A 10,646-nucleotide genomic window follows, 5' to 3' on the forward strand; every position below is an offset into this window, starting at 1 on the left:
TGACATCGTAGGGGTGGGCCCTTCTCAGGCTCCGGCTGCCTCCACTGGAGAACAAAGTGTGAGAAGGTGACTGCGGGGGACTTCTTGGGGTGAGGAGTAGCTGGCTGTGGTTTTCTGGTGCCTCCCTCTGGTGCTCATCTCCTCCCCTGCTCTGAGCTCGCCGGGGCTGCAGACGGAACAGGATACGCCTCCGCGGATACAGTTCAGCATCTCCTCTGCTCTCAGTACTTCACGCTGACACTTCTGGTCACCAAATTTGAGGGCTTTCCCCCCACACCAACCAATACAGTGACACCAGCTGGGTGTCCTACAATGTAACTAAATTCTGGCACTATCTACTTGGAAATGATGTCAGATCCCACAGGTTAAGGGCCCGACTACTTTCCAGAGAAAAGCTACACACTGTATTATCTTCAGAAGAATTTTAAATGAGACTAATAAACACGCTATAAGATATAAGGAAGATACTGGAGCTATAAAATAAGAACACAGCAACATCAGAAAGAACCAATAAGAAATAGGTTGAATATATAATAGATGGACCAAAGAACAATATTCAGATATTCTCTTGAATGGATGAATTAGACAGCTGAGGAATGAACTAGTGAACTGAAATAACGGAAATTTCCCAAAAGGAAAAAAAAAAGAACAAAGGAACAGAAAATATAAAAGAAAAGCTAAGAGATACAGAGAATAAAAACCGATGTTAACATTCAGAAAACAGGAGTCCTTGAAGAAGGAGATAAAAAATGGAGGAGAGGGAATATTTGAAGAAATAATGGAGATACACCTGAAACTAACATTGTAAATCAATAAAACTTTTTTTAAAAAGAAATAATGGAGAAACACTTCTTGGAATTAGAAAAAAAGATGAAATATGAACACATGGTCTGTGCATTTCACAGATCTTTAATTATTCCTCATTAAAAAATGTTTTTAAAAGACAAAATATGTCAAAGAGAAGGAAACACCTACAGTTAGAACTATTTGGGGAAAATTTAAGAATATGAGACAAAAGTTTCCAGAGAGAAAAAGCAGATCACAAATAAAGGAACAAGAAGCTCCCTGACATTAGATTTTTCAACGGTAACAGGAGATAAAAGACAACAATGAAGTTGTGTTTTCAAATAACGAACAAAAAGGTCTTAGAACCTAGGATTTTACAACATTTAAATATGAGGGCATGATAAAAGGATTCGCAGGCATACAAGACCTCAGAAATTTTCACCACACAAAGACCCACATTAAAAACAGTTTTGGATCCACACACCTATGGTCAATTAATCTTTGACAGAAGAGGCAAGAATACACAACGGAGAAAAGACTGTCACTTCAGCAAGTGGTGTTGGGAAGACTGGACAGCCGCGTGTAAATCAATGGAGTTAGAACACTCCCCCACACCATGTACAAAAATAAACTCAAAGCTTAAAGGCTTAAATATATGACATGACACCGTATCTCCTAGAAGAGAGCACAGACAAAACATTCTCTGACATAAATCATAGCAATGTTCTCTTAGGTCAGTCTCCCAAGGTAAAAGAAATAAAAGCAAAAATAAATAAATGGGACATAATCAAACTTATAAGCTCTCTGCACAACAAAGGAAAACAACAACAAAATGAAAACACAACCTATGGACTGGGAGAAAATATTCGCAAATGATGCGACTGACAGGGGCATAATTCCCAAAATATGCAAACAGCTCATACAACTCCTTCCTGGTCACTTAGCAAAACCCTAAGCCTGGATGAGTCCCGCATCTGCCTGCACCCACCCGCACCCATCTGCTGGGGGACGGGTATCACACAACTAAGTCGACTGGTCTCTTTTTAAATTCATGAGAGCAAAACTCCAAGGGGTTTGGACCAGTGCCCTCCAGTCCTACTCCGCCTCTCTGAGAGCTGACATGCTCTGTTTCTTCAGTCCTCGCATACCCTTACTCTCAACCGGTGACCTTAACCTCATGTTTCTTTGAGAAAACAGAGGGCATCAGATTTTCCCACCCTTGGCCTGATACCTGTCCACAGTTGGACACTCTTTCCCTCTTTTCTCACTACATTCACAGAGGTGACCCCCTCCGCGGGGACCATCCTCTCACCCTCTCAAGGTCTCTGTTCTTGCAGGTGCCCTCCCCTCTGCACCGTCAGCCTCCCGGGACCACTGGATCACTCATCAGCACACACAGAATCTGCCAGTTCATCAGAGTTGATCTTTAAATAAACCATCCCCCCTCCCTACCAGGAGCCCACATCTCTTTCCAGGGACTGCCCCCCTCCCTGCATCCCTATAGAGACACCTCAAAAGGGTGGTCTGTACATTGTCTCAACTTCAACCTCTTCACTTTTGGGGGGACTGGGGGTGAAAATTCTCTTGAAAAAGGAAAACATCACAGTCATGGTTGGTCTTCCATTGTAAAAAGGGCTCCCTCCCCCAAACCCCTCTCAAGTGATCACAGAAGAGAAAAAAGGTGTAAACCCACAAGGACAAAGAGTGGGAGAGGAGGCCAGACAGGGGCTTGGCCAACAGCGTTTTGTGCCATGGACAGTGGCTGGACCACTCGAAACTCAGTACAGAAGCTGAGAACGAGTGCCCTGGGGACCCAAGCACAGAGGAGACCCTGCTGATGAAGTAGAAACCTGCATGCTAACCTGTGGGTATCACAACATCACCCTTGGGGGATGCTCAGGAAAGCCCCATCCACGAAGCTGGCTTTTTGGTGCCAGACATTTGAGGAAAGCCTCTACCATGAAAGGCAGAGATTCCCCCCAAGAAACAGAAAAAATGGAACTGGGACCAAAGGAGACAATGCAGAGAAACAAAGGAAATTTGGATGCATACATTTTCCTGTTCTCACTCCAACTTTCTGGACCTAAGTGCTATTTTCAGGTGGTGCTGGGCCTGGACACCTAGGTCTGGAGGGGCCAACAAACCTCTTCTGAGACAGGTTTCTTAGCAATGAGGCAGCTGCCCCGGGGCACCCCAGGGCTCTGAGCAAGGGTCTAACATTCAAATCTAGGTCACTCTCCACTACTTACACAATAAAGTCTAAATGTGAGTGGCGTTTCTGAAATGTCCTAAACTCTTGTTCTGAACTCCTGTTTCTGGTTCTTGAATCAACTTGTCATCTCCTCTGTTATGGTCTGTCCTTCCCCCCAAAACTCATAGGTTGAAACATGACTGTATTAGGAAGTGGGGCTTTGGCAAGTCCTTATTTCAGGAGGATGGAGCCCTCATGAATGACATCAGTGCCCTTACCTAAGAGACCCAGAGCCATGCTGCCCCTTCCATCAGGTGAGGACACAGGGAGAAGGCCCTGGCCAGGAGTCAGGAAGAGGCCCTCACCAGTAGGCGACTTGGCCCTAACTTGGACTCCCAGCTTCCAGAACTATGAGAAATAAAGTTCTGCTGTTTATAAGCTACCTAGTGTAGTAGCTAAAATGACTTTAAAACATCCTTCCTTTTCCAGGCTTGTACAACCCCCAGGCAGTGACAACAAACTTTCCCCAAAGTCTGGGGCCTGGGAGGTGGGTCAGAAAATGCCAAGGGGAACTGCAGCAAAAGCAAGATATGTGGGACCTCAAAGGAAGCCAGGATGCCACGTACTGCGTGATTCCATTCACAGGACATTCTGGAAACGGCAAGGCTACGAGGACAGAAACTACCAGAAATCAGCACATTTTGGGGTGATGAAAATGTTCTATATCTTGATAACTGTGCTGGTCACACACATATATTTTTGTCAAAATTCTTTGAACTGTTGGCTTAAAAAGGGTGTAAATTCATTTTTAAAAAATCCAGCAATCCCTCTCCTGGACATACATATGGAAAAGACGAAAATGGTAATTTGAAAAGATACATGCACCCCAGTGTTCATAGAAGCTCTATTTACAACAGCCAAGACATGGAAACAACCTAAATGTCCACTGGCAGATAACTTGATATAGAAGATGTGGTATATTTACACAATGGAATACTACTCAGCCATAAAAAAGAATAAAATAATGCCATTTGCAGCAACATGGAGGAAACTACAGATTATCACACTAAGTGAAGTCAGTCAGATAGAGAAAGACAAATATCATATGATATCATTTCTATGTATAATCTAAAAAAATAGTACAAATGAGCTTATTTACAAAACAGAAATAGACTCACAGACATAGAAAACAAACTTATGGTTACCAAAGGAGAAAGAGGGTGAGGGATAAACTAGGAGTTTGGGATTAACAGATACACACTACTATATATAAAATAGATAAACAACAAGGACCTACTGCATAACACAGAGAAGTATATTCAGTATCTTGTAATAACCTATAATGAAAAAGAATATAAAAAGAATATAACTGAATCAGTTTGCTGTATGTCGGGAACATTGTAAAAAAATCAACTATACTTCAATTTAAAAAATACAAAGCAAGTTAAACATTTAAAAGGCGTAAATTATACTGTAATAAGCATGACTTTTTTTTTAATTTGGGGGGAAGTAATTAGGTTTGTTTATTTATTTTAACCGAGGTACAGGGGATTGAATCCAGGACCCCATGCATGCTAAGCACGCGCTCCACCACTGAGCTACACCCTCCCCCCAAACCTAACTTTAAAAAAGAGAGAGAGAAAGAGATGGGAATGCAAAGGGGGAGCTGACCGCCTGGGTTCAAACTCCACCGCATCACCTGCAACCTGTGCTATAACTGGAGCAAGCCAGTGACTCCACCTCCCCTGACTCCGTCTCCCCTTCTCTGAAAGGGAGACCCCAGTGGACCTACCTCCCACGGTGGAGGCCAGGATTGAAAAAGAAAATGCCTGCGAAGCCCCGGCTCTAGCGCGCTTCCAGCTGAGCCCGGCGCCCGGCAAACCGGGGCGGGTTCCACTTGTGCCCACCCCCGGAGCACCCCGCCCGCGCGCCCGCTCCCCGGAGGGGCAGAGGCCCCAACCCTGACGCCCCACTGCCCCGCGCTGACTGGGAGGGCAGTGGGGCGTCACGCGGAGGCTCTGCCGCGCTCCCACCCTCCTTACCTGGGAGTCCCAGCCGGACCGCGCACACCTGGCCCCCGCGGGAAGTCGGGAAAAGGGGCGGGGCCTCGCCTGGGCGGAGGGCGCAGGGCGCGCGCGTAGTGTTTGGGAGCGACGCTGAGGAACGCGGAGGAGGAGTCCCGGATGTAGGCGTGGCTGAGGCGCGGCTAGGAGGGTTTTAAGAGCGTGGGCGTGGCTGAGGTGCTAAGGGAAGGAGTATGGGTGGGGCGGGGCTGAGGCGCGGAGGGGAGGAGTCCCGGGTGGAGCGGGGCTGAGGCGTGGAGGCAGGTCCTTTGCATTTCCGGCTGGGTCCCCTTTTTTTTAACGTTTGTTTTTATTGAGTTATAGTCAGTTTACAATGTTGTGTCAATTTCCAGTGTAGAGCATAATTTTTCAGTTATACATGAACATACGTATATTCATTGCCACGTTTTTTTTCCGCTGGGAGCTACCACAAGATCTTGTATATATTTCCCTGTGCTATACCGTATAATCTTGTTTATCTATTCTACATATGCCTGTCAGTATCTACAAATTTTGAACTCCTAGTCTATCCCTTCCCACCCCCGCCCCCTTGGCAACCACAAGTTTGTATTCTATGTTTATGAGTCTGTTTATGTTTTTTATTTATTTTTATTTTTATTTTTTTTAATTCCACATATGAGCGATCTCATATGGTATTTTTCATTCTCTTTCTGGCTTACCTCACTTAGAATGACATTCTCCAGGGACATCCATGTTGCTGCAAACGGCGTTATATTGTGGTTTTTATGGCTGGATAGTATTCCACTGTATAAATATACCACATCTTCTTTATCCAGTCATCTGTCGGTGGACATTTAGGCTGTTTCCATGTCTTGGCTATTGTAAATAGTGCTGCTGTGAACACTGGGGTGCAGGTGTCTCCTGATGCGCATCCATCGCTCTGCAATGCTGGACCATTGGTTCTTTGGTTCAACCGCCGACGCATTCCGGGTCGTGCTGATGCTTCCTTGGCCCAGGCTGACTCTGCCTGAGTCTGGTCTTCATCCTGTCGCTGTCACTGGTTCTGGCCTGCCTGTCTGGATCTCTGGCCTCAGGCTGTGTCTCTTAGTGGTCTTGACCAGCGCTTCCTCTCTGCCCCATCTGTTCTCTACTCCGCCTCCCCACCCCCCTTTCATTTCTCTATTCTTGCCTCCCAGATGACAGAATATCCTTCTCTCCCGGTCATTTCAGTGGTAAAATCAGACATCCATTAGATATTCATTAGACAACAGAGGGACTGTTGAGGATGGGCCCAGCTTCAGCCCAAGTTTGGAAAAATTCCCCAGAGGCTATGGACTTGAGGCTGGGCTTTCAGATTTGGCCAGGGGCCTGGCTCTGGCTATTCTGAATCCTGGGAGAAGGGCTCCATATCCTTGCCTGCCTGAGCAGTGGCCTCTGGGGTGCAGAGGCGGTGTGGGAAGAGGCAGCTCATGTTCCCTAAGAGTTAGAACTCTCCCAGGCCAGGCAGGATCCACCTGCGCCAGCAGGACTTTGGTCCCCTTCTCCTGCAGGAGTTACTCTTGGCCTCAGTGGCCTCTAAGGGTCAAAGCCACCTCAGCTAGTATTTTTCTGTCCCAGTATGAGGCCAGGACCTGGTGCATGCTAAGCACTGCACTCCACCGCTGAGCTATACCCTCCCCACAAAGCTGGCTTATTTCTGTTTCTTCTCTGTCAGTCTCAGACACAAAGCTGCTCAGAGAGGCTGCGCCTGGCCAGTACATAAGGCCCAGCCCAGGCTCTGGACCAAGTTTTGGGAGAAGCAAAGGTGCGGCTCTGGCTTGTCCACTCGCTTCCCCCAACTTCCTCCAAGGCCAGAGCAGTTCACATCTTCTGGACTCTGAACCCCTCTCTCCCACCTCTTGTTAGAATTTACATTAATTATGCACAGACTTTGGACATGTCTTGCACACAGCTGAGTTGGATTTTTAACTCTGCAAGAGATGTCATATTTGGTGGGGTTTTTTTTAAGCTAGTGGTAAAAAAAATTCAAACAGTACAAATGGTACACATAGAATAGGAAGTTGCCTTCCCACCGCTGACACTTGGTTTTCTCCAAAGGACATCTCTGCTGCACATTTTTTTGGGCCTCTATCTTGTTTTCATCAAAATTGGTTCTGAAGATAAATTTAGGCAGAAAAAAATGCCTTTATGAAAAGTTACTAAGTGCGAAGCGAAATGGAAAGATGGCGCCTCAAGACTGCTTGGGGGAGGGGGCCGCAGTGCCGCGAGGCTGGGGCCGCGGCGTCGGTTTGCGCGCGAGGGCACCCGGGGCCGCGCGTCCCACGGGGCCGCTCGCTCCCGGCCTCCGCCTTCGGGTCAAATCTCTCCTCACGCTGCGCAGCCTAGCGCCGCGCGGGCTCCCCTGACCGGCCGACCCAGGTTGTCGGTGTCATTGCTGGGGAAGACGAAAAAGGCAGAAAGATCCCGGAATATGTGACCCATTTTAACGGGTGGCACAGCAGCTGGGATGGATGGGCAGCTGAAGACCACGTGCTTCGTGACAGCGATGAAGATCGGAGACGACATGTAAACTGGCAAGAAAAGCTGTAGCTCGCCTGAGAAGCACACGGAGAAAGGAAGCGCTGCCGGCCGCCTGGCATAGACTCTGTCTTAAAAAGCCTCCCCGCTGAAGAAGAGGATGACAGTGGTGGAGAAAAGGATGGAGAAATAAGTGAAGAGAGTGATCCTGAAGTGCAGGGAGAGCCAGAGCTGCGCGCAGAAAGGCGCATGCAAGGAAGATCGGCAACCGTCGCAATCCCTGCAGTCCTGAAGCGGCAGCTGGAGGATGGCTGCTACCACGTCAACGGGAGGAGACGGTTAGTGAAGCTCCCGAGCCAGACCAGCGTCATAACAATTCTGGAATCTACGTGAAGCGTTCCGCTGTCCATGCGGCCTTTTCAGCCAGACGGAGGCCTCGCCACCGCCACGCCGGGCCGCACGCCAGCACGAACGTCCATTACATCCCAGCAGAGAAGAACGCTCACCTTTGTAAGGAGATGGCGGATGGATTAAGAATAACCTTTGATTACACTCTCCCACTGGTTTTGCTCTACCCATACGAACAAGTTCAGTATAAAAAGGTGACTTCACCCAGTTTTTTTCTTCCGGGTAAGGAAAGCGCCACCAACACTCACAGGAAGCAGGAGGAGCTCTCTCCAAGCCCGCCTTTGCTGAGCCCCTCCACGCCACAGGCCACAGAAGGCCGGCCAGCCGCAGGTGAGCCAGCTATCCCCGGAAGGCGCGAAGCCGAGCCGGAAGCCCTGCAGCCCCCGAGGCGGTGCACGCGCCACCCTGCCGGGTGCGGCAGGCTGCCCGGGCGCGGGAGCGGCGCCTGGCTCAGCCCCAGCGCCGGCGGCAGGGCGCGTCGGCCAGCTCGCCCGCCTGCTTCTGCGCCCGCGGGAGAGACCCCTGCGCACAGCAGGTCGTCCTCGCCCGTTCCCCCGACCCCTAGCCGGGAAGCGAGTACCGCGTTTGCTGGCTTCGGAGGCAGAGGAACTAATGAAACAAACGAGGCCCTCTCCTGGAAACTGGTACCCGACAGTTACCCCGCCAGGTGACCGGCCACCTCCACCATCTTACATTTATGGGGCTCAACACTTGCTGCGATTGTTCGTGAAGCTTCCAGAAATCCTTGGAAAGATGTCCTTTTCTGAGAAGAATCTGAAGGCTTCGCTGAAGCACTTTGCTCTCTTTCTGAGCTTCTTAGCGGAATACCACGACTTCTTCCCAGAGTCTGCCTACGTGGCCGCCTGTGAGGCGCACTACGGCTCGAAGAACCCCAGGGCGGTTTAGTAGGGTTTTGGTGGCTGAGGGTTCTGAAAGAACAGCGTTTCTATCTAGCTGTGCGTTCTAAGTTCCCGATGAAGAACTAGGGAGCTGGCGGGCCTTCTTTACAGAGTGGATGCAACGCCCACTCTCGGGGTGGGGGTGGGGAGGGGGGCTCTGGCAGAGGCAGACCCGTTTATTTGAGTTGCTCACCTACTGTAGTTCTTTCTGTTAAGGATGACTTCTTAGGTGTCTGAACAGCTTCCGACATTTGACCCCTGCCACGGTACATGTCATCTGTGATGGCAGGACGAGAGCAGCTGTGTTCACAGTGAAATGTTCATGACAGTGTGCATAGGCTGGGCTGTTCCAGTAGATGTTGGAGTTATTTGTTAGAGATAACCACATTTTTTAGTTATTTGTTAGCATTAAACAAAATTGTTCTGCAAACTGTTTTCATTCTTATAATGAGGCTGAGCAACTGTCCAACAAATTTTAGTTTTGCTTGGAAACCGCAAAGTAGTCCCAGAATATTTTAGAGAGAATTAATATTGATGGGAAAAGAAAATTTGCAGCTATACATTTGTTTGTTACAGTTCCTTTTCCTTAAAACTTTGTTTTTGATGAATTAAATAAAGCAGTGCCTGAATGTTTGAGATTTTACAGCTATAATTGGTTGTATAATGTTATGGTTCCCTATCTGTAAAATGTTATTTTTGATGCTTTAAATAAGTCATTGCCCATCTTATTGGAAATAAAAAAAAGCCTGCGTGGGGGAGATTTTCCTTGCATGGAGACAGGACTGCATGAAGCTTTTTGAAATACGAGTCCAATGGCATTGGGATTGACAGTTTTGTTTCTCTGCTTGATTCATTTCCGACTAAAAACACAAGCATTCTTCTCTGCTTGGAGGCCTTTTTTTTTTTTTTCAAGATAAAATTCACACATAGTTTGCCAATTTAAAGTGTACAATTCAGTGGTCTTTGGCATATTGACAACCATCATCACAATCAAATTTAGAACACTGTCATCACCCCTAAAAGGAGCCCTGTGGCTTTTGGCTCCCAATTACCTCCTAAATCCCATTGCCCTCGGTAACCACTTACCTACTTTCTGTCTCTGCAGAGACTCCTATTCTGGACATTTCATATAAATTAAACCATGCCATATGAAGTCTTTTGTGACTGGTATCTTTCACTTAGCCTAAGTTTTTCAAGTTCATCCATGTTGTAGCCTGTATCACTATTCCATTCCTTTTTGTGGCTGGATAATATTTCATTGTACAGAGAGACTATATTTTATTTATCCATTCACCAGCTGATGGACATTTGGGTGGATTCCACTTGGCTATTATAAATAATGCTGCTGTAAACATTTGTGTACAAGTACTTGTGTGGACATATGTTTCCATTTCTTTTGAGTGGAATTGCTGAGTCACATGGTAACTTTATGTTTAATTTTTTTGAGGCTCAGCCAGACTGTTTTCCAAAGTGACTGCACCATGTTATAACCCACCAGTGGTGTAGAAGGGTTCTCACTTCTCCATATGCTCACCAACACTTATTATTACGTCTTTTTAATTATAGCTATCCTAGTGGGTGCCAGGTGCTCTCTCACTGTGGGTTTTGATTTGCATTTTCCTGATGAATGATCATCTGAGAACTTTTAATAAACTTCATTTGCAGTTAGGGTTGTCTGCCCATTTGCCAGTGTCACCTGATGTGGTATTGCCTCTGAACAACTTGAGGGTCTCCACTTACTCTTTAATTTTCCCCCCAAAGCAAAGTAATGCCCTCTGCATTATGATTATAATTCAAAGCCTTCTTGAGCATCAGTTGGGG

General features: G+C 47.3%; 1 pseudogene; it reads left to right on the plus strand.

Annotated features, from left to right (window-relative positions):
• Positions 1-5,594: 5,594 nt before the first annotated feature.
• Positions 5,595-10,313, plus strand: LOC105061697 (MSL complex subunit 3 pseudogene; annotated as a pseudogene).
• Positions 10,314-10,646: the final 333 nt, after the last annotated feature.

The sequence above is a fragment of the Camelus bactrianus genome, chromosome 16 (assembly GCF_048773025.1).
Source record: "Camelus bactrianus isolate YW-2024 breed Bactrian camel chromosome 16, ASM4877302v1, whole genome shotgun sequence".
NCBI lineage: Eukaryota > Metazoa > Chordata > Mammalia > Artiodactyla > Camelidae > Camelus > Camelus bactrianus.